This window comes from Euleptes europaea, chromosome 12 (genome assembly GCF_029931775.1).
Source record: "Euleptes europaea isolate rEulEur1 chromosome 12, rEulEur1.hap1, whole genome shotgun sequence".
NCBI classification, from domain to species: Eukaryota; Metazoa; Chordata; class Lepidosauria; order Squamata; family Sphaerodactylidae; genus Euleptes; species Euleptes europaea.
The window spans coordinates 30,557,252-30,580,239 of NC_079323.1; the positions used below are offsets into that span (position 1 = coordinate 30,557,252).

The 22,988-nt window shown below is 41.8% G+C and overlaps 1 protein-coding gene across 1 annotated transcript in view; it reads right to left on the bottom strand.

The window, feature by feature from the left end:
* Nucleotides 1-22,988, bottom strand: part of GAP43 (growth associated protein 43) — an 81,359-nt gene that overhangs the window by 17,365 nt on the left and 41,006 nt on the right. The window lies entirely within an intron of this gene.

The window sequence follows — 22,988 nt, forward strand, 5'->3', positions numbered from 1 at the left end:
CTCTACCACTGAGCCATGCCCTCCCACACACAAAGAGCTGGGTGTCATCAGCATATTAATGACATCCAGCTCCAAAGATACGAATGATTTCTTCTAAAGGGTTTACGCAGAGATTGAATAAAATGTACCCTGTGGAACTCCCAAAGACAGTTCCCACATTTAAGACAGCTGGTCCCCAACAGCAACCCTTTGAGTCCAGTCCATGTTGAAGAAATTAAACCAGCCCAAGAAACATCCCCTGATACCTGTTTCTGCTTCCAAATGCCTCAAAAGGCTGGCATGAGACCCTGGAGAGCCACTGCAGGTTTGAGTGGACAGTGTAGACTTTGATGGACCGGGGGTCTGATTCAGTGCGGGGCAGCTTCATGTGATCTACTGTATCTTTTCCCGATGTGCAAGTCATAACATAAGGTATTGCTTCAGATACAATTTCAAAACCAAATGAAATGAAATCGTGTAAACCATCTGTTGTACATTCCATTGTTCCATATGCATGTTATTAAAAACATATTAAAGTACTATGTGTTGCTGCAGCAAACAAAGCTGCACTAAGTGCATTTTGCTTTCTGCTTAAACATCACTGGATCCAATTCACAGTTTCAGATCCCTGCTTGATGCACCATAGTTAGCATAATGACCCCCCCATTCAGATGACCACACTAGTCATAATTGGTCCAATAAAACCATGTGGCTTCATGTGACATCTGAACTGAGCCACGGATGCAACCACTAGGTATTTCTTAACCTGCCTTGTGGAGAAATGACCTAGGTGACAACAAATGCAACAATTCTAGAGTATCTCATCAAAGATGAAATCACAACCACAGCAATAAGAAAATAATAATTGTTTACACCTAGACTATGTGGGTTCCAGACCATTCAAACTGGGTGGCACTTATTTCCAAATTAGCATTTTTTAGGATCATGCTGAAAGATTCTGGGACTGCAAAGTTACACACATTTATTTCAGGGTAAGCCCCACAGAACATAGAGAGAGGATTGGCTTCATAGTGGAGCCTTCAGGGCCTGCACAGTTCACTGACCATCTCCTGTGACTTCTGTCTCATAGGGATATGTATTCATATTTTAACTGAACAAAACCTGAACTAAAAACATCTCATTCTGGACGTTAGTTATTACATAGAGACTGAATTGAACAATTAATGAAAATTGATAACCTTTGTGAGCCTTTGGATCTGATGATTCTGGTGTCTGACTAGACTAAAGTCAAAAGAAAGGAGGAAAGGGAGAAGAGAATGACTCTGCAGCTCTGTAACCAACAGGGACATTTACAAATCAGCACAGTTACAAATATAAGTTGTCACCCAGGAGGATTGTGTCTTTCCAAAGTGGTGTTAATAATCAGTCATTAGATGGGGGGCATGCAGCTGATTCCATATGAGCACAGTGACCCTGTTTTCTTACTCTTCTCTCCCTTGCTGCACCTGCTCAGCGGCGGGGCAAACAATATTTTTGAGCACACCCTAAAACAGAGCCGGCAGTGTTCCAGATGGGGAAGGCAGAAACAATGGCAAATGCTGTACTTGCACATATGCACATACCCCAATGGTCAGCAGCACTACCACCAGAGGTAGACTAGAAGGGAAAAAATGGCCCTAGAAAAGGGCCTCATTCCCCCCAAAGGAGGGAGAGAGGGAGGAGGGGGAAGGAGGGAGGGAGAAAGAACCTGCCCAATCAACTCTGTATTTCTTTGCTATGCAGTGCTCAGTTAGGCCCCTCCTTCTCCATGGTGTGTGGGGGGCTGAAGGTGCCAGCTCATAGTGACTCACACCCACCCCACACAGGGATCAGACTGCCCCTTACTTGGGGCCAGGTAGGGTTGCTAGGTCTGGGGTGGGAAATACCTAGAGATTTTGGGGGTGAAGCCTGAGGAGGGCAGGGTTTAGAGAGGGCAGAGACTTCAATTCAATAGAGTCCAATTGCCAAAGTGGCCATTTTCTCCAGGTGAACTGATCTTTGTCGCCTGGAGATCAGTTGTAATAGCGGGAGATCGCCAGCTGCCACCTGGAGGTTGGCAACCCTAGGGCCAGGTGGCCCCAGCACAGGATGGCCCCCTCAGGCCATCGCCCCACTGGGACTTTTCCTGTTGGCATTAATTGCCAATCACCCCAATGGCCACAGAGGCAGACAAGAGAAACATTTTAAACTTGTACCACTGTAACCACAAGCACTATTTTGGGGGACGGGGGAACACAGGCAAATGGCACACTTACCTCCCCCCACCCCCCACACATCATGCAGTTTCTGCCATGGCATCCTCTTTCAAATATTTGTGTGCATTGTAAATTGTCCCCCCTCCCACACCAAATAGGTTCTTTCTATCTTCATAAAAAGCTCTTCTGTCTTTGGACAAACTCTCAACTTTATTTGAATAACTTGTTTACAGAGCTCTCTTAGCCCCTGCTTTCTCTTGCTCTGCTCAGGACCAAGAGAAGAGAAAAAGAGAGTGGCCTAATGTCCTGGCCTAATTCCTGGCTCCTCCCGCAAACTGCAACACAACCAGTTTTTTCCATTTTGCTACAACAGTAACACTCATGAAAGAGAGACAAACAGAAAAACCTAAGATCAGATGAGCCAAGATATGAGAGTTCAGTGATGGGGTTGTCTCATTGTCTTCAACTTTCCTTAAAAACAGGTGTGAGATATGCTGGTTTGGGGAGTTACCTCCCCCCCCCCCCCGCATGCTATTTCCCATCATAGGGAAATACCGATGATGAACCAGTTCCCTAAGGAACAGGGTGGGCTTCACCTTGCTGAAGGTCTTGGCCTTTTATGAATGGCTGTTTCCCTCACAGTCACCCCTCTGACTTCGGGTCTTCGTTTTGATTACCCATGCCGTTTCCCACCGTCAGAGGTCGCCTGGCTCTCCCCCTGCATTTTTCCACGCTTTGCCTGGGTTTTCAGGGAACCTGTTTTATCTCAAATTTAAAAACGCTGGCAAAATTCGGGGAAACACCGGGGGAGAGCGAGGTAACCTCTGTTGGTGGGAAACGGCATGCATAATCAAAACAAAGACCCGAAGTCGTCAGAGGGGTGACGGCGAGTGAAGCAGCTATGTACAAAAGGCCCTTCAAACAGAGGCTGGAGAACCATCTGTCTGGGATGCTGCAGCCTCCAATTTTCTGCATTGAGCAAGGGGTTAGATTATATGGTCCCTTCCAACCTTGCAAATCTATGAAGTGAATTATTGTAAAAAAACAAATGAAGTGGGGAACTTCTAATGCTTGTTTTCCTTACCAATTATATAAGGGTACTTAATTTTATTTGGTAAACATTAGCAATACATCTTTAATACAGCTCATTATCTTTTGTCTTACCATTCTCTTCTGATCATCTACACAAACACAGCTTATGCACAGAGCTACGCGATTGGCCTCTCTCATTCACTCGGAAACCCTGAATGGGAGCTTCCTGGATCCAGATTTTTATGTTGTTGTAAATTAAAGTTTAATGTGGGAGAAACCTAGCACGGCACTAGCTCTAATTTCTCAAAGTAACATAAGCAGTAGAGACACCTGGCACCAAAGTCCTTACTGCAGAACTAGCTGACAAGCCTGACCATAAATAATTCTGAGCTTAATTAAAACCTGGGTGAACTGTATATATCAAGAAAAAAAACCCTACATCTCAAAATTTATAATTTACAGGAGGGAATTTCCATACCCTGAATTTGTCTGAATAGTGTGCCAAACAAATAGCCATAAGCGGCAGCAGTCTTTCCATTGCTGCCTTATTTTAATTAGCACACAGGCTCTGTACATAAAAATTCAATTACTTGACTAACACATTCAGTCTTGGCATGAGAGCTCTAGAATGTCTGAATGGATACAGCAATTGGTTGCCGCTCCTTAATTATCAAATGAGCCCACATGTGTAGTAAAGCCCAGTTGCCGCCATTGTTTGGTGTGCCAAACAGCAGAGGGCACTGTTGCTATTCCCTGACTCAATAGCTATCTCATAAGGTTGCACAGGAACATCTGATTCATGAACTTCATGATAACTCGTACTTCTTTTTTTATATATTTTTTATTTTTATAATATAAAACGAAACAAACAAATACAATAATAACAAAAAATAAAAAGAAAACACAAAAAAGTATCAATTATAATTATACAAAGTTATAAAGTTCAACAAAGCCAAAATACCCTTTTGACCCTCCACCCACCTTAAAAAGTGACCCTTCACCTGACTTCCGCAGAAGTGTCTAAATAGTTTTAAAAGTTGTTATTAATAATAATATAAAAGTAAATACATTTGTTTCTATAACTCACTAACTAAAATAGTAAAATCCATTTTTGCCAGTTTGTCCCAATATGTGATGGCCTTTGCCCAAGTTTTTTTGAATTCTTCCATATCTTTTCTATGTAGGAATTCTGTTAATTTGGCCATCCTCATATACATCCATAGTTTCCCTCTCCAGTCACGAATTGAAGGTTTATTCACTTGCTTCCAAACTTTAGCTATTACAATTCTTGCAGCCATGATAACTCGTACTTCAAAGCTGTTGGTTAACAGATTGCACAACATGCCAACAAGCCAACCAAGCAATGTTATGCACACACCCAAATGGTACAGAGACCACCATGCAGGGTTATATAGTAGTGGGATGTGCCTCCTTTCACCTCAGTGTAAATCAGGAGCAAGTCCATTTAAGTATGTACAATTTACAATAGGACTGACAGTGCAATCCTGTATAGAACTACATGCTTCTAAATTCATTGACACCAAGCATGCAACTCTCTGCCTAGGGTTGCACTGTAAAATAAGTTTCAGGAAGTTTATTTTTCACCAGAAGAAACATCGGTTGTCTCCAACTCATTTAGAGAAGAACTGGTTTGTATACCTCGATTTTCTCAACCTTTACGGAGACTCAAACTGGCTTATAACCACCTTCCCTTCCTCTCCCCACAACAGATACCTTGAGAGATAGGTGAGGCTGAGAGAGTTCGGAGATAACTGTGATTAGCCCAAGGTCACCCAGCAGGCTTCATGTGTAGGGAAACCAACCCGGTTCCCCAGATTAGAGTCTGCTGCTCATGTGGAGGAGCAGGGAATCAAACCCAGTTCTCCAGATTGTACTCCTCCTGACCACTACACCATGCTGGCTCTAACATGTGACATGTGTAGCATGTAAACAACTGCCCACATGTGTATAAGTGCCTTGCCAATTTCAGATAACTGATGCAGAAGTAATGAGAAGTTAACTGGTCTAGATAATCTTGGGACAGGTTGAAACTTGAAAATGAGGGTGTGCCATTACAGTTATCCGGAAAAGAGAAGGGACATTGGGGGGAAAGGGCACTTGGAGAAGCAAAGCACAACGTCCAATAAATAAGAAAACATTATAAAGAAATAGGCTTCACCATAGAATCTCTATGGGTGGAAATACTAGGCCTGAATATGGGGAAGTAATACTGTCTGCTTCTCTTTGAAGCTGATCCTAAAATGAAAAGGCATAAGGAAGGTAATCAGTGGGGAAAAGCTGTGTGATAATAACTGACATAACTACTCTCATATTGATTCAGTAAATATGTGTTTGGGTGAAGAGATAAAACTCCTAGATGCCAGAAATGATTGAGACTTGGAGCACTTGGTCATGGAGGGATTAGAAAGGGGGATAATCTGGATTTGGTCCTAAATAGTTCTCAGGACCTGGAGTACAATGTAAGTGTTGTTGCACCAAAAGACACAGTGCAGCATTTACATGAATGCAAGGCTGCACAAAAAGTCCAACATGACCATGCTGGAGTTTAGAAGAGGAAACTTCTAAAAAAAGAAGGCATTAATCAAACAAAAGGTGAAAGATTTGGCAATATCAGATCCCTTCAGGAAATTATTTAAATCCACAATAATGAAAGTTTCGTGTATAGTACAGATTAGAACAGGTAGAAGAAGAAAAGTTGGTTTTTATATGCCGACTTTCTCTACCACTCAAGGGAGACTCAAACCAACTTACAATCACCTTCCCTTCCACTCCTCACAACAGACACCCTGTGAGGTGGGTGAGGCTGAGTGAGAGTGACTTGCCCAAGGCCACCCAGCTGGCTTCACGTGGAGGAGTGGGAAAAGAAATCCAGTTCACCAGATTAGCCTCTGCTGCTCATGTAGAGGAGTGGAGAATCAAACCCGGTTCTCCAGATCAGAGTCCACCGCTCCAAACCACCGCTCTTAACCAGTACACCATGCTGGTATTTCCCAACCCGAATATCAAAGGACGCCAACATGTTTATCAAGCAAAGTCAAAGAAGACATAAAAAGCAAGAAATCTCCCTTTAAAAATGGAAGTCTTGCCTAAAGATTATCAACAGCAAAGCAAAACAAATGTTAAATTGACAAGGAGAATATTAGAAGCATAAAAGCAGTAAGACAAAAAAACAACAACACTACAAATATATAAATACCTCCTATGATGCTGCTTCCTATAGTGCTGTTTTGAAATACCACTTTTCATTCTAGGTGGGGAAGTGGGACTGGAAGGAATGTGGTAGAGCTTCCCACCCACATGTACAACTGAGGAGGTGAGTCTGGAATCTATCACTGCCCCAGCTGATAGGCCTATCAGCAGCTTGAAAGGAGCTTCCAGACTTTCACAGCCAGTACTGCCAACTGACTCATGAGTGGGTCATGTTGTTCCTGGCACGGCAAGGCATCTCCAGCCAAGACCTACCAGCTGGAAAAGACTTCAGGAGAAGCCACAGCCAACCAGCAGCTCCACTCTGGGAAGAGAGAGGCTGAGCTGTGCCTTGCATCGGAGTGCACGAGCTCCGCACACAAAAGCAAAGATGTTCATGCAAGGAGCTCTTTTTACCAGTTTTGACTGGTAAGCCAGCTGTGGCTTTTTCCTGGGCAGAAAAGATCTGGCCACTGCAGTGCACGTCCTGGCTACCTCTACAATAGATTACTGCAATGTGCTGTATGTGGGGCTTCCTTTGAGAAGTGTTTGGAAACTTCAGTTGATACAGAATGCTCCCACCAGGACAGTGATTGGAGTGGGTTGCCCATCTATACTTGCTCCCAATTTGTTTCCAGGCACAATTCAAGGTTCTGCTCTTGACCTTCAAAACCCTATATGGTTTGGGACCAAGGTACCTGAAGAACCTCCTACTCTTTTATGAACCTGCCTGACCACTACGGTCGTCTTTGGAGGCCCTGCATCAGGTACCCACACCTTCTGAGATTAGGTAAGTGGGAACCCAGGAGAGGGCCTTCTCAGTTGTGGCACCAAATCTCTGGAACTCTCCCCAGTGAGATCCATCTGTCCCCTTCTGTTGCCATCTTCTGCCAGCAGATGGAGATTTTTTTTTTGTTTCGTTTGGCATTCCGTCAGTGATCCCTACTAGCTAAACAATGTTTTAATTGCAGTTTTTATGTTTCATATATGTTTAATTTTTCTAATGATGTGTGCTTTGGGGGGTTATTTTAATGGCTTAAAATATAATTTTATCATGTATGTTTTAAATTCTTAGCTGCATTAGTGGCCCTTGTAAGGGCAGAAAGGAGATACACATTTTGTAAATAAATCAAATAAAAATAAAGTTTGTTAGCATGTCTACAGATTTCTTGGTAAATGTCTTGGTATTATGAGGGCATGTCCTGTAATACAATGAGGATCTTTCTTGACCCAATTAGCAGCAATTGGTAGGAGGATAACAGAATTCCTGAGCTTTTAAAAAAAAAAATCAGTTACTTCATCTCTTTTTCTCAGGGCAATTTATCTTTTGCCATAAAACACAGTGTGAAAATGAAAGCGTAAATATGTTTTCTTTTGCCACTTTATGCTGTGTGGGAGTACCTTAAAGAAAAGTGACATACTTTAAGAATTAGATCTGCTGTTAAGGCCAAACCAGAGGTGATTATGAGAGATCCATTTTCAAATATACTCATACAGCCACTCAGGACTTAGTTCAGATACCTGTAAAATTCCTCCTTAAAACAGTGACTGGGAAGTGGCAGTTTGGGAAAACAGCACAAGAAGAAAAGGCTTTGAAAAAACTGCCCAGCCCTGTGCCTCCCAATCCAAACATAACCCTCCCAAGAACACTACCAGCATTTAAGAATCAAAAGAAGAAGAAGACTTGGTTTTTATATGCCGACTTTCTCTACCTTTTAAGGAGAATCAAACCGACTTACCATCTCCTTCCCTTCCTCTCCCCACAACAGACACCTTGTGAGGTAGGAGAGGCTGAGATAGTTCAGAAAGAACTGTGACCAGCCCAAGGTCACCCAGCTGGCTTCATGTGGAGGAGTGGGGAAAACAAAGTTCACCAGATAAAAGTCCACCGCTCTTAATTACTACACCCCACTGGTGGTCCCATCACAGATCTCCCATCTTCTCATTCAGCCATTCCTTTATTTGCTCATCCAGTAAATGCAAACAAACACTGAAATCCTGGTCGCTTGTGAAAGCTGCAACGTCACTGTTAAGACAGTTAGCCGAGGTGATGGTAAAAGGGTTTGTGATGTGAGCATCCATTCACCAAAAACTAATGTTAAAACCTATTGAAAAGCAATAAGAAATAACTGTGTTTTAATTAATAGCTTATTTTTAAAACCAAAGGTGGGGATCTAGACTACATTTTCCATCAGTGGAACATAACTTTCTTTCCTCCCCCTCCCACTGCAGCTGCTGATCTCCGTGAAATGCTGTTCCTGAGCACATGGCTGTGTGCGTGCGTGCTGAGGAATGAGGTGAGTAGTAGGAAGGAGTAATCAATGAAAACTGCCAATTTAGTCTGGATCCAACCTACTATCCTGACCAGACAATGAACAAGATGACCACTGGTGTTATTGCTCCAATAATGTATGTACATTTGAAAACAGTTTCTGATGTATATTTCTGATATAATCAGTGCACAGACAGTGAGGCTGCTCTTCACACACACACACAAACCTGAATACATGAAGCTGCCTTATACTTGGCCCATCAAAGTTAGTATTGTCTACTCAGACCGGCAGCAGCTCTCCAGGGTCTCAGGTAGAGGTCTTTCACATCACCTACTGCCTAGTCTCTTTATCTGGGACTACAGCTCCCTCCAAGTGATTGAACAGGCAAGGGCTAGGGCAGTTATCGAAAACAACAAAAACCTATGCTGAAACCACAAAATTGCTATACAAAATAACAGCACACTGGCTCCAAGAAATAATCATATATTAATGTTCACACCAGTATGTACATATAACATAACACCTAGACTGTCTAACTATCCATAAGATAGTTATAAGATTATTTAGATAGTAAGACAGTCTAGGAATTGTGTTATGCGTACATATTGATGTGAACATTAATATATGATTATTCAAAGGGGTAGGGCAGAGCAGATAGAAAAGCTCACCTCTTAATGGAAAGTTCTTCCAGTCTAAACCTTATAGGGGATAGAGGACAAGGGATAGATGCAGACCACTGTTTGTGCCAGTGGCATTTTTTCAGCTACAGATTCAGCAGAGTCCAGTAGCCCCTTAAAGACTAACAAAATTTCTGGAAGGGTACAGAAGTGGAGAAGGAGATGATGAGTAACAGGACTGATGAAGGAAAGAGTGGGCGAAGCCACGGCTGTTGAATCTTTTTCTTCATTCATCCAGGGATTGAAAGATACATTGTACATTACCAAGTTGTGACTTGGTAACTCAACTTACAATGGAGCTTACATTGCATGATCACAAGTTATGTCCTGTGACTCCTCTTAGATGTGCAAATTAGATTACTTGATAGTGATGAGACAAAGGTATTGTTCTCACATTATAAACTTGCCTCTTGTTATACCTTGTATTGTATAGAAGCAGCCTGAGGTGAACAATTGGTTTCAGCATTGAACCTGGACAAAGATTAAGCTCTGTAAACAAATCCATGTATAGTGTGGCACAATGGTAATACTTACCATGGTCTTACTCTTAACTTCATTGACTTTACTTAATACTGTCATTTGCTAATATTGCATGGTCTTACACATTCACTTGCAGAAGATATTAATTGCTATGCCCCAAAGCCCAGTGAGGGAATTCAGAGCTCCTGTGCTGAGTCATAGAAGCTCAGGTGTGAAAACTTTATAGTAATTACTCCTGAGTCATGCTAACAGGTGCATGTAATTAGTTCTGGCCAACTAAGAGCTGGTGGGGGAAAAGAAGTATATCCAAAGAGGCTCTGGTGGCAAGCCTTCCATACAGATGTTACTGAAAAGTTTTATGGTTTCTTTTTTAATAAGATTGTCACTTTGCTTATTTTTCTTGCAAGGCTACAGTGTCTTTCACAGCTGCATGGAAAATGGAAAATCTGCAGGTGGAAGTCTTCTTATCATGTAAAAAGCTTCATCTGCTGAATCTCTTTTTTTAATATATTTTTTTCCAAATTTGTTCATATTCACTTACAAATATCCATTAACAAATTAAACAGTATACAAAACTTTTTCTTATCATAACTAACATATATATCTTTGACTTTCCCTCTCCCCTCCTCTGTCTCTTTATTATCATTGTTGCTCTCTTTGTATCTATTGTCTAATTCTTTATAATAAATCTGCTGAATCTCTTAAATGGCACAGAAGTCCTGCTGGGAAAAAAAGTTGACCACTGACAAGTAATGTAACCATTCTGTATGAAAGTAATGTAAAATGTTAGCTTGGACTCTACAAAAACTATTTCAAGATGAGGGTAATTAATCAAATCTATCCCTACTCTCTGTGGTACATTTTTTCCTGAACAGGGCTGCCAAATCACAGTTAGGGTTGCCAAAAATGCCCTGTCCCTTTAAGAGAAGTTTAAAAGGATGTTGTTTACCAGATGATACTATTTACCTCCATGCAATGACAAGTTTCACCTGCTCATTTCCGTATATTAAGAAGTCTCTGTTAAAAGAGACAGGACAAGTTTTACCAGTCCTGTTGGCAATCTTAGTCACAGAAAAACCCCTTCAGTCTCTTTAACAGCTCAGTACCCATAAGATACAACCATTGCCTTTTCCTTGATATGCCCTGGCCAAACCATGAGCACAACTCTTATTTTACCCAGCAGCAAGTGGGAGGAGCTAAACATACTCTAATCACACACCTAACGTACCATTTCCATGAACAATTAGCAAGTCTGTTCCCCCTTAACGGTCTACCAGCTTAGTTTTGTAACAATAGATTAGCATTTGCACCATTGTAAAGCCTTTATGCTGATTGTAGAAAAACTGTAACTTCTGAGTACAAACTATGCAGATGGCTATTGCTAGGGTTGCCAACCTCCACGTAATAGCAGAAGATCTCCTACTATTACAACTGATCTCCAGCTGATACAGATCGGTTCACCTGGAAAAAATGGCCGCTTTGGCAATTGGACTCTATGGCATTGAAGTCCCTCCCCTCCCCACACCCCACCCTCCTCAGGCTCCACCCCCAAAACCTCCTGCCGATGGCGAAGAGGGACCTGGCAACCCCAGCTATTGCTGACTAGCATCCCCTCCTTTCACAGCAACTGCTTCTACTGAATACTGAATTGAGGAAGGGTTGATTAGGGGACAACATTTTAGGAGTGATGGTCACCCTGAGAATCCATGGAGTTGTACAAATAATGTGATTTACTGGTATATGATGTCTAGGCTGGCTCTAGGTGATTGTGGCAAAGAGAATCTTTGGCTGGGGGCCTGTGGCGGCTGTAAGTCCTGTTCTATTGTGGGTACCTATAGCCTAATATCCTAATATCAATTGTGGCCAGGGCACAGTCTTTCTTCATCCCCTACCCCTTGTGTTTCTACATGTGGAACTGAATTTTTAGAACACATTTTCCTATGGATTTCCCTTGTGTCTAGAGAGAAAGAGCTCCCTTTAGCATTTATCTAGTCCTCTTAAATTAAAAAGCCCAAGTAAGGGTCCCCTCCACCTCCGATTAGCATTGCTTCTGCTATTTCATAACTGTTTCTCACTATTTACTCCCCCCCAAGTTTGCGCAGTAACTTTCTCCTGTACCAAAATGTACCTACATTATTTACATGCACACAAAACATGAGACTAAGCATTGCTCTTCCTCCTCTTCCAAAGCTGACCACCCCCATCCCGTTGTGTATGGGGTAGAATACTGTAATATTTGTCCTAATGTGGCTAGCACTAGTTTAGCACTACCTTAAAGGAGTTCACTCTTTCCCCCCTCTCTTGTGCAAAGTTCCTTACGGTGGCTTTGCATGTGCATCTACCATGCTGGAGTACACTTGGCAGGTATACTGCTCAGACTGTTGCATACATTTACTTTAAGCATGGTATAAGAAATGAAAGAGTGTTCTTTTGGTATTTCTTTGTAGGCACAGTGCTGAGTGTGTCTCTCACGCAACATGAACTGCAGAATGGCTTGGGTAACTTCATAGCCATAGCCATTTTCTGTGAAGTGCCTAACACCATCCGGCCTCTTGCACATGGAACATTAGGCAAGATGGTTCATTAGAACTAAGAAGCCTGTTCTCTGTACTTTGAGCCAAAACATTTTTACATGCATAATTTAAAAGAAACAAGGGGAAGGCAGACAGAAATAACACCATGTTTTTCTCCAAAAATTAACCATGTAAATCTTATTTTGCAAGGGGAAGAGAAATATTTGCATGGCTTTCAACAGTATTCATGATAGTATTCACAGAACAGCCCCCCTGTCTTCTTTCATTCCTTAGTTTTCGTCTTCTTTATAGTTTCCATATAAAGTTTATATCTCACAGTTACACCACTGGAATTCTTCTACCTGGAGAGTTCTTATCAGATACCACCTATCTTCAGCTGTTCCTGTTATAGATTGAGACAATATAGGCTACCACGTACTGAGAACATTCTTGAGTTTTCTAAGTTAGTGTAAATTTCCTATTAATTGAATAGTGTACACAGCATCTCATTTTTATTTTAAAAAAACAAAAAATAAACCCTTAGTTAATAAACCAGTCCTTAGAATTAGTGTAAATAATGCATCCACAGCTTCAGTATTTAGCATACTAGCCTTATCCATCTGTAATTGAACCCCATGGGATGCTGGAAACTGTGACCTCTCATTGTCCCTTAAGTGTAACAACCAGAGACTCACGCCTGAATGATTTACACCTGGCTTCTCTCTCCCTCTGCCACAAAATTTCCTCCCCTTTCCCCATTTTTCTCCCAGAAATTTTGGTTTGTGTAATTTTTGTGTGTGAAATTTTCATTTCATATGCACCAGAAGAACAGAAAGTTTAGGATGGAACAAACTTGGTTAGTCTGAAAGATGCCACTTGATTTCTGTTTTATTATACAAACCCCAATGTTTACGATTGCCCCTTTACACTGGCCCATTGTGGATGACATAATCATTTCAAAAGTTATGGAGCTCTGGCAAATGTTTGGTAGAATCATCAGCCACTCTTTGGGTTGTTGGTTGGTTTTGTAAAGTGAATGGGCTTCAAAGGGTTTACCTCTGCTTAGGATTGCAGTTATTTTCAGAAATAAAGTATTTGTGGAATGATGCACAAACCAGATGTTTTTAGTCTGCCTGAATGTCACAGAATCATAGAATCACAGAGTTGGAAGGGGCCATATAGGCCATCTAGTCCAACCCCTGCTTAATGCAGGACTAGCCTACAGCATCCCTGACAAGTGCTTGTCCAGCCTCTGCTTAAAGACTGCCAGTGAGGGGGAGCTTACCACCTCCCTAGGTAGCTGATTCCACTGTCAAACAACTGTTACTGTAAAAACTTTTTTCCTAATATCCAGCCGGTACCTCTTCGTCTGCAATTTAAACCCATTATTGTGAGTCCTCTCCTCTGCTGCCAACAGGAACAGCTCCCTGCCCTCCTCTAAGTGACAGCCCTTCAAATACTTAAAGAGATCAATGTCCTCCAAACTATGTACTTGAGGAATGTCCTGTTGTGGAGTTTTCTGCCTTGAAATATGCTGCAGTTATGAAACTCTCATTATGAAGTACAGACTGCATAGCCTTGACCATTCTCTTGGATTTGCTCCTTTGAGCACAAAATCCCAACAGACACTATAGGAGCTCATGGTGTTCATTTGAAATGTTCAGCCTATTAGATCCTGGTATTAAGGGATTCTGTAACTGCTGCACACAACATAGCCATTGGTATACTGCACACAATGGGCAGTCAATTCTGAACAATTTGCTACCACTTCTGCTTCACATTGCCAGCATCTGTTCCAAAAAGTTAATTCTGCGCCTTTAAGAGCCACATGGCTCAGTTTATATCAGCATGCAGTTTGCCTTAGCTCAGTGTTGCCAGGTGTCTCCTACCTGGGTAACTAGCACAGGCACATGAGGACACTTAAATGGCAGTCTTGTTACTGGACACAAATAGGGGAGTTATGATGATTTCACAGAATATGAAACTAAAAAAAAATAGGTAAAGTGGAGTTTTACTTGGAGTGACCATTTTTAGTCATATCTTTCCCTTGTGGAGATAGAAAATACGAGGCCTGTTCTTCCCTCCCCCTTTGACCAAGTCTTCGATCATTCAGGTTATATCACCTCTGCTTTGATCCAAAAAAGCCAACCGGATTCTTGACATTTCTGGGAAATATAAATTTTAGGTCTCAATTATTGCTGCTCTGGTTATACTGCATTCACTGGCTTTCAGTGAAACTGCACCAAAGAATCCTGCCCCACCCCCAAAATGGCTTACAGAGGAACTATCTGAGATAGGCACTGGTGTAATCACAAAGTACCAAACATTCTTTAAAGTGTGCAGATTCAGACTACCAAAAGATTGCACACTGTGGTGATTACACCCAAATCCAAGTTCTCTACATATTTCCTAAAAGTATTCTGAAAGTTTCTTTTAGTAGATGGAGAAAAATGGAAGAAGGTACAAAACTATGCTGCCTTACAGTCTACAGCAGGGCTTCTTAAACTTTTTCCACTCGCAACCCCTTTTCGCCCGATAAATTTTTACGGGACCCCAGGTATATAGGTATATAAAATAGGTATACAAATTAAACATTTACTGATAATAAATCATAAAGAAATTTATTTTAAATCAATTATTTGGTATACATATAATTTTACCATTCATTAAAGACAAAAGAACATTTGCATACTAATGAGATGGATGTGCTTGTTTATTTTTGCCAATTTTTTTGCGACCCCCACATTCAGTTATGTGACCCCATATGGGGTTGCGACCCACAGTTTAGCAAGCTTTGGTCTACAGAACTGGATCAGAAATTTGAGGTCAGATTGGCTAGCAACCTCAGGGGGATTTTATGTCCCTTAAATCATGTGGCACCGCTGGCTTGCTTGAGTTATATGGGAGTATTCTTTTTCAGTTCTCTCATATAGATCCCCTTACAAGACAATAAAACAATTGTTTGAATTTCCTGCTTTATATACGGATTCTAAACCTTGTTCACTATTCATAACCAAACATATACCTCTGTTATGGAACTAGGAAGCCTTTGGAGATTTGTCTTCACCCTGTACCACCAGGATTCAGGAATCAGAACAGCACCAATTACTTTAGTTGTGTTGTTAATATCAAAATACACTATAACTCAGAAAATGTCTCTATCTGTTAAACAACAAAGTTTTTTCAATAATATATGCAGTACTAGTTAGTTCAGTTTCGAGAGCTTTGCCTACATTGCCGATTTGCAACTTTACAAGTTCTTCAGACTCCCCCCATGTATTTATTTATTTAAATATTTCCTCATGGCTCAAGGTAGCTGATAAATCATAATTTAAAAATTTGTTATAAAAGCAACACAATAAATCCCCCAAATAACCCCCTCCACACTCCAGAGATACCTGAAGTTCATAATTCATTAAAATCCCTGGAAATTAAATGGCCTTGCAGCACCTCCGAAAAATTTCTGAAGATGGCATCCCTCTCATCTCCTAAGGGAGCCCATTCCACAAAGTAGGAGTGACAGTGGAGGAGACAATGGAAAGGGCCATCTCAACAGGTTAACCAAGCAACAAACCATTTAGAAGAGGTAAATTGATCTAGTTTTGTTGATTTATTATATTCAAGGGAAAAGCAGCTTTACAAAGAACATACATATTAAAGGATAAGTCAGCTTTTGAGCAATTACATGAGCAATCAGTTATCCTCTCTCCTTCCTTGGAAGAGATCTAGCTGTCCTTACAGTATGACTATTCAGCCAGGAGCCAAACCAGTTTCAGGACCTGGAACAGCGCAGGGCACAGCTTAGGATGCAGGAGCTGAAAACCAATGCAGGAAATGCTTTTCAGATCTTCTTTAGTAAAGGCAGAAGGAAGAGTCATACCAAGAGCCAGCTAATTCCCACTTTGCTTTAAGGAGTTCCAAGACTCCCTTGCTCCTGACAATTTGGATCAAGCCAATCAATCTTAGAGGAGATAGCTGTAGTATACAAAAGAAATAGATAGTAGTCTTGTAGTGCAATCCTGAAGGGGGGACGAAAGGGGTTTGGAGGCAGTGTAACCCCTATGGTGGCGTGCTGTCCAAATGGGCACTTATGCTGCTGCAGGGCCACTTATGCCGGTACTGGGGAGCAGCACGGCAGTGTGAGGCACAGGAGCCAGCACAGCCAACACGACAGCATTTCCCTGGCACAAGGGCTCGTGCCGGTGCCAAAGGGGGTGTTCCCAGGGGAGGGGCTGACTTTAGTCAGTTCCCTGAGCCCTTTCACCCCAAGAATTCCCTCTTTTGCCAGCGCAAACTTGTGCCTGAAAAAGTGGTGGTGCAGCCCTGTGAAACTGAATGGAGAAGTTTCATGGAGTTTTCAATAAATTACATTTTTGGCTTGCGGTGCAGGGCCAGAAAGCTGCTCAGGAGGTGGCGCGGCCTTAGGATTGTGTTGTTGGTCCATATTAAAATCCAAAATCAAAGATCATGTAATGCCATATTTACCTAAAAGGAAGACTAGTTTCCCCCTCATGTGCCAACAACAGCGACATTTATTATGTTCGATCAGCCAACAACAATGTAACAGCACATGTTCCACCAAGAAAAAGAGGAGGTCCATCTTAAATCTTCATATACATGACAGTATATGTATAACCTTTTTTTAGGGGGCTGTCTTATATTCAGGATCATCTTCCTTTCAGGAAAATATGGTGCATTTATTAAGACCAACTAAAACAACACAACACAGTGTAGGTATGCTACAGCTGATATAAAAATGTGTCTTGTAGTTGCTTAAGTGCTTGAAGCTGGCATCCCCCATGGGTTTGCAATTAAGATTCATGTTTTCATGAGGAAATTCTAAAATAATGTCTACCTAGATATTGGTCAAGCTGTTGACCAAGTATGCAGGAGCGAGAACAGTTCACTGTTTTTAGCATTACACGGTGCTTGGTCTGTTTGACCTCACAAGCTAGTCGGAAAGTAAACAGTGAGTTGTTCACAATAAGTGTGAGCTGACCTGTGTGTGTGTGTTAAGTGCCGTCAAGTCGCTTCCGACTCATGGTGACCATATGAATCAATGTCCTCAAAAATGTCCTATCTTTGACAGCCTTGCTCAGGTCTTGTAAATTGAGGGCTGTGGCTTCCTTTATTGAGTCAATCCATCTCTTGTTGGATCTTCCTCTTTTCCTGCTGCTCTCAACTTTTCCTAGCATGACCATCTTTTCTAGTGACTCCTGCCTTCTCATAATGTGACCAAAATATGATAGCCTCAGTTTAGTCATTTTACCTAAAACGACTGAGCTGACCTAGAAGTATGAAAGTGACAGCCTCTTTATGTAGAATAAGAGAGTTACATGACATGTTTGAGCTCTATCTGTAGGTTGGATCCAGACTAAATTTTCTATCAGCAAAATGGAATTTGCCTGCCTCTCCCCTCCCACAGCAGCCCTCTGATCTCCATAAACACCACTTTGCAATAATATGAGGGGGAATCAGTGGACATAGACAATTTAGTCTGGATCCAACCCTTTATATGGCTCTTATGGCATTTACAGTGAGTTTCTGCCAATTGGTATCATGGTGGCCCTAACTGCAATTGTCTTGCATATTCTACATGTGACGTATTTTACTGTGCTTTTTGCTCTGGTATATTGTAAGACACCTTCAGTCTTGGGGTGGAAAGGTAGGATATAAAGATGTTTAATGAATTAATAAACAAATATTTAATCAAACCAGATTTCAACAAGACAAGATTTATGCTACATTGATTTAAAATGTTGCTGCACATTCAGCCAATTCTAGAGAGCTACTGAAAAAGAAAATTCAGTGCATATCTAGATGACATATTACAGTTATTCTACTCACTGCTGACTCAGGGAGCCAGTGTTTGCTCTCTTAATATAAATCTGTGCACAGATCTTGGGATAAATGCAAATGAAACAGAAATGAATACTGAATTTGCTCACAACAGGTACAAATGAACTCAGACGCAATGGTCATCAATGTATCTAATTCTCAACATGGCCACATATGTGGATACTTAAATCCAGAGAATGGAACCACAAAGAGACAGATTTTTCTAGAAAACTGAAAAATACCCCTGATTTGGAGGAAAATATGAAATCTAAAGAAATAAAAACACTGGGGGGGACAACCCCCCCAACAATAGAAGCAGCACCTGTAAGTTTAAGAAACAAATGCCCTCTGTGGCTATCCTAGGCTTCCACAACAATATTGCCAGTCGAACACTTGGTTTCTGTCAGTAAAAGGTGGGGAAAGGGGGCAGGCCCTCTCCAAGGCTGGTTTGGCCTTCAAGGAAGGACTCTTCAGAGCCAGGCCAACCAGCAACCACCAGGTGGCTTGATACCACTTGAGTTCCATAACTGACCCAGGCTCAGATGCTCAGTACTGTTCAAGAGCAGCCACCCCACACAAATCAATGTGGTGTAGTGGTTAGAGTTTCGGACTAGAAACTGGGAGACACAAGTTTATTCTGCCATGGTGGTCACTGAGTTACCTTGGGCCACTCACACATTCTCAGTCTAACCCTACCTAACAAGGTTGTTGTGAGGATGAAATGGATGAAAGGAGAATTATGTAAGTTGCTTTGGGCCCCCATTGTGGAGATGGGGTTTAAATGAAGTAAATAGATAGTAAACATAGCTGAAGATGAGGGGCAGATAAAAGGCAGGATGGTTGTTTGGTGGGAAGGAGAGAAAAAAACAGGGGAAGGTGAGAATATCAGAGCTTCCATGAAAAAGGAGAGAGGAAATAGTGTTAGAAGGTAGATACAGGGTGAGATCCCCCACCAGAAGTCCTTGTGGGTTCCCCACCACACAACTGGATACAGTGCTGCAGCAGACACATAGCAACATAATTTTTCCAGGTAGGTTTGCCAGGAAGAAAGATAGAAGAAAAGCTAAATACAGGGGGGAAGATAAAGGTAGTATAGCTGGTGGGTTGGAAGGAGAGAAAGAAGCAGGAAAAGGGGAAAGACTATGGAGGCTTTTAGGGAAGAAAAAAGAGGAAATAGAGGGGAAATGGAAAATTAGATGGTCTCTGCACGTACTTGTGGGTCCCCTACTCTAACAATCATATTATCACCCACAACAGGTGAATCATCAAATGTAAGCAGCCATGGACACAATCACTGTTTGGACGAGCACTAAGCTGGTGGCACCCATTGTCAATTACTCAGACAAAACACCAATTACAAGTACCGCCTGCTTGAGCTATTTCTTTAGTCATTGCTCACTCACTCATAGAGGCAAGGATATCCCTCACTATAGAGGCCAGCAAAGCACAAAGCAACCACAACAATGAATGGGAAGTTAACTGTGCCTCTAAAGGCTTGCTGTCTGATCTCCTGTGCCTTTCTAGGGTGTATGCAATATAGTTGTGTAATAGATGCAGCAATAAGCAGCAAGTGTGCATTGATGGGGAAAGCTGGCATTTATCATGTAACTGAAACAAATGGTACTCCTGTTATTATGTGTTATTAGCAGGAATCACTCCACAACTTACCTTGTTCGATAAAAACTGTTCCTGTTTCAGTTCATGTCTGTTCCGATGGTTAGCAAGTAGAAAAAACCCCATGGATGATCAACTCAACTCTCTTCCCGATGGCGCACACACACCTCGTCAGGAGCAATGGGTACCCCCACCAGAATATCCCATCAGGGCTGGATATCTTAGACATGATCTTGCATGTATAAGGGGAGGAAGTCTCCACAACTCAATGCCTGCCTGAGTCTTCCTCTCCTACTCCCACTCAGTTATTCCTGATATGATAGGAAATCAAGTATTGATGTTGGCTTGATGTGGTGAGGAAGAGGGAGCCCCCATACATCCTCCGAGTCCATTGTTTCCAATGAAGGAAAAGTGGGGGCCCTTAAGATTGGACACTCTGATCCAATCTTTACCAAACTTGGGAGGTTCTTCTAAGGAGAGCCACCAGGAGCTATGCTAAAAATTTGGTGTTTCTACCTTAAAACAGGCCCTCCCAGAGCCCCTGAAAAATTCCCTATAGGCTAAACTGTAGCAGAAGGATGGCGGGAGTTAAACTTTAAAGCATCTCGGAGTTGAGCACATATGTGCTGAAGTAGGCGATCTCGAAATGATCCTGGAAAAAATCTGAATTTTTCGGCTTTTTCGGGATTGTGATTACCAGCTACAGTTTAAAAAGCAATTTCCCCCCATAGTTGAGCTTTACCAAATGCATACCCCTAGGGATGGCTTGTATATTAAGCCTGTATTTTTCCACTGGTCTACAATCACACATGGGTCCCGGTTTATATGTGGTTGTGCTCATTAGGTACCATGCATAGGACTGGGAGGACAGATGAAGAGAAAGGGCTCATGAGCTGGACCCCTGGGATACTACAAACACCCGTGAGTCTATTTTTTGTGCTCTCCTGTGTATGTCAGATTAGTTAAGGAGTTACAGTGTAGAATTACTATGGCTGACAGAATGATAAAAAGTCAAGCTTCGACATCTTCCCATGGTGGGATTCAAACCTGCCATTTTCACTGTAGTGTTCTTTCTCTCTAAACTGTCAGGCAGCCCCTGTGCATTTCCTGCTGCGGGTTCTGCTTCTCCTAGAGCAGGAGGCTCTCTCCTTTGCAAATCCCTTGTTTCTCTTTTGCTTGGAGTATGCTAATTAATGTTTACTTTTTTAAGAAGCATTATTTCTATAGCTGGTCTAGAACCCTTCATTTGGGGAGTCAATGCCATTTCTCCTTTCTACTGAAAGGGTGGGTAAATTGATTGGAATGGTGCTCCATCATCCCCTGTTTGGTTGCGACTGTTTTCTGGCAAAATAACATGTCTTTGTGCTGTCGGGGAGATTCAGATCCCTATCTGCATGGAGCACTGAGATGCATGGCTGTACTATTGCCTGCCTGCTCGTGCACTATGTATGGAAGATATACATGTGCCAGGTCAGATTATATCCAGCAGATCAAGAGATCATCTGGTCTTCACTGTATACTGATGTGTTTGGCTGTCATATATGAACACAATCATGATCAGCGGGTGGTAGCATCTTTGCAAAGGATGGTGTGAAAAATGTCAGTTGGATACATTAACTTTTGTTTCTACAGCTATTGTTTGCTAGTGAAAATGCTCAGGTTTTAAACTGTGTTACACCAATGTTAGTACTAATGTAGTATCTATCCAGCAGAGTATGACTACAGGAATGTCTTGCCTAAGGCAATTTTGTATTGTTCATGATGTCCATCTCCCCCCCCCCCATTTTCACAATGGTCTCAGATCAACCCAGTTTTGCAGGTCTTCATAGAAATTCAAGCATATCGGCTATAAGTTTGAAATGGATACCATTAGCATACCAAAAACAGATGCAATATATATGTTCATGTCTTTTATGGACAGCTATTGGGTCCTGACCTGGATGGCCCAGGCTAGCCTGATCTCGTCAGATCTCAGAAGCTAAGCAGGATCAGCCCTGGTTAGTATTTGGATGGGAGACCACCAAGGAATGCCAGGGTTGCTGTGCAGAAGAAGGCACTGGCAAACCACCTCTGTTAGTCTCTTGCCATGAAAACCCCCCAAAAGGGGTCGCCATAAGTCGGCTGCGACTTGACAGCACTTTACACACACACATTGGGTAGTATTCCCATTGATGTGGGAATGTGTAACACACTTTCCATATCCATTCCAGTGGAGTTTTCGAACTCTTATGCATTTTTGTTCTCAGTATAGTAGAGAATGGTTTCATTTCTAGTTGTCTACAAGAATAAAGTATCCATTTTAAAATAAAAAATGTAAAAACTGAAGAGAATGCACAAACCCAAATTCTGTCTCATATCATCTTCACCAAAAAAAACCAGCAGCCACTGCAGAGGATAGTCCCTTCATTCCATTCCTTTCTCAGATGACACAATGATTCTCCCAAACACTGATCTCATGCACTGTCAATGTCACCCATGAGATCATGTCCTTGGATTAAAAGACTGAGGCAATAACTACAATAAAATATATGGTAACTCCGGTGTACAGCACAGCAGAAGTGAAGGCTGACCTGCATTTACTCTTTGCAGGAGCCAAGTATGCCTCGGAAATTAGCCAATCAGTGATACTGGCTGGTAGCCAATTGTATTTATTTATTTTTCTGGAAGCCTTCCATCATCAGTTCTTGGGCCATACTTTGCTCACTGAAATAATATCCATCATTTTAAAGTAAGACTTAAACTTTTCTACAATGGGAAATTCCCAGGAAAACCCAATTCTACCATTCAGATTCCAAATCAGTGTCCTTCCTGATAAGGGTACTTTCCCTCTCTTTATGAAGTTGCGACAGCTGAACATATAAGAAGGAGTTTGTCGCTCAATATAAGGACCATCTATTGCTCAATATTGTCTACAGTGAGTGGTAGGGGCTCACCAGAATCTCAGACAAAGAAAGATGTTTCCCAACACATTGCTATGTAAAATTAATTAGTTAGACATGAAAGGGCTTGATCTCTGGACCTTCGGCATGCAAAGAAAGTTCTGTAGCACTTAGCCACAGCCACTTCCCTTGTGATATACATTCACTTGTTCAGAGTACAACGGAATGGCCTCTTCTTCTCACAGACTTTTTGTTTTCTCCTCATGGTTGTCATTCTCATGGTCACAACGAACTAGTGCTA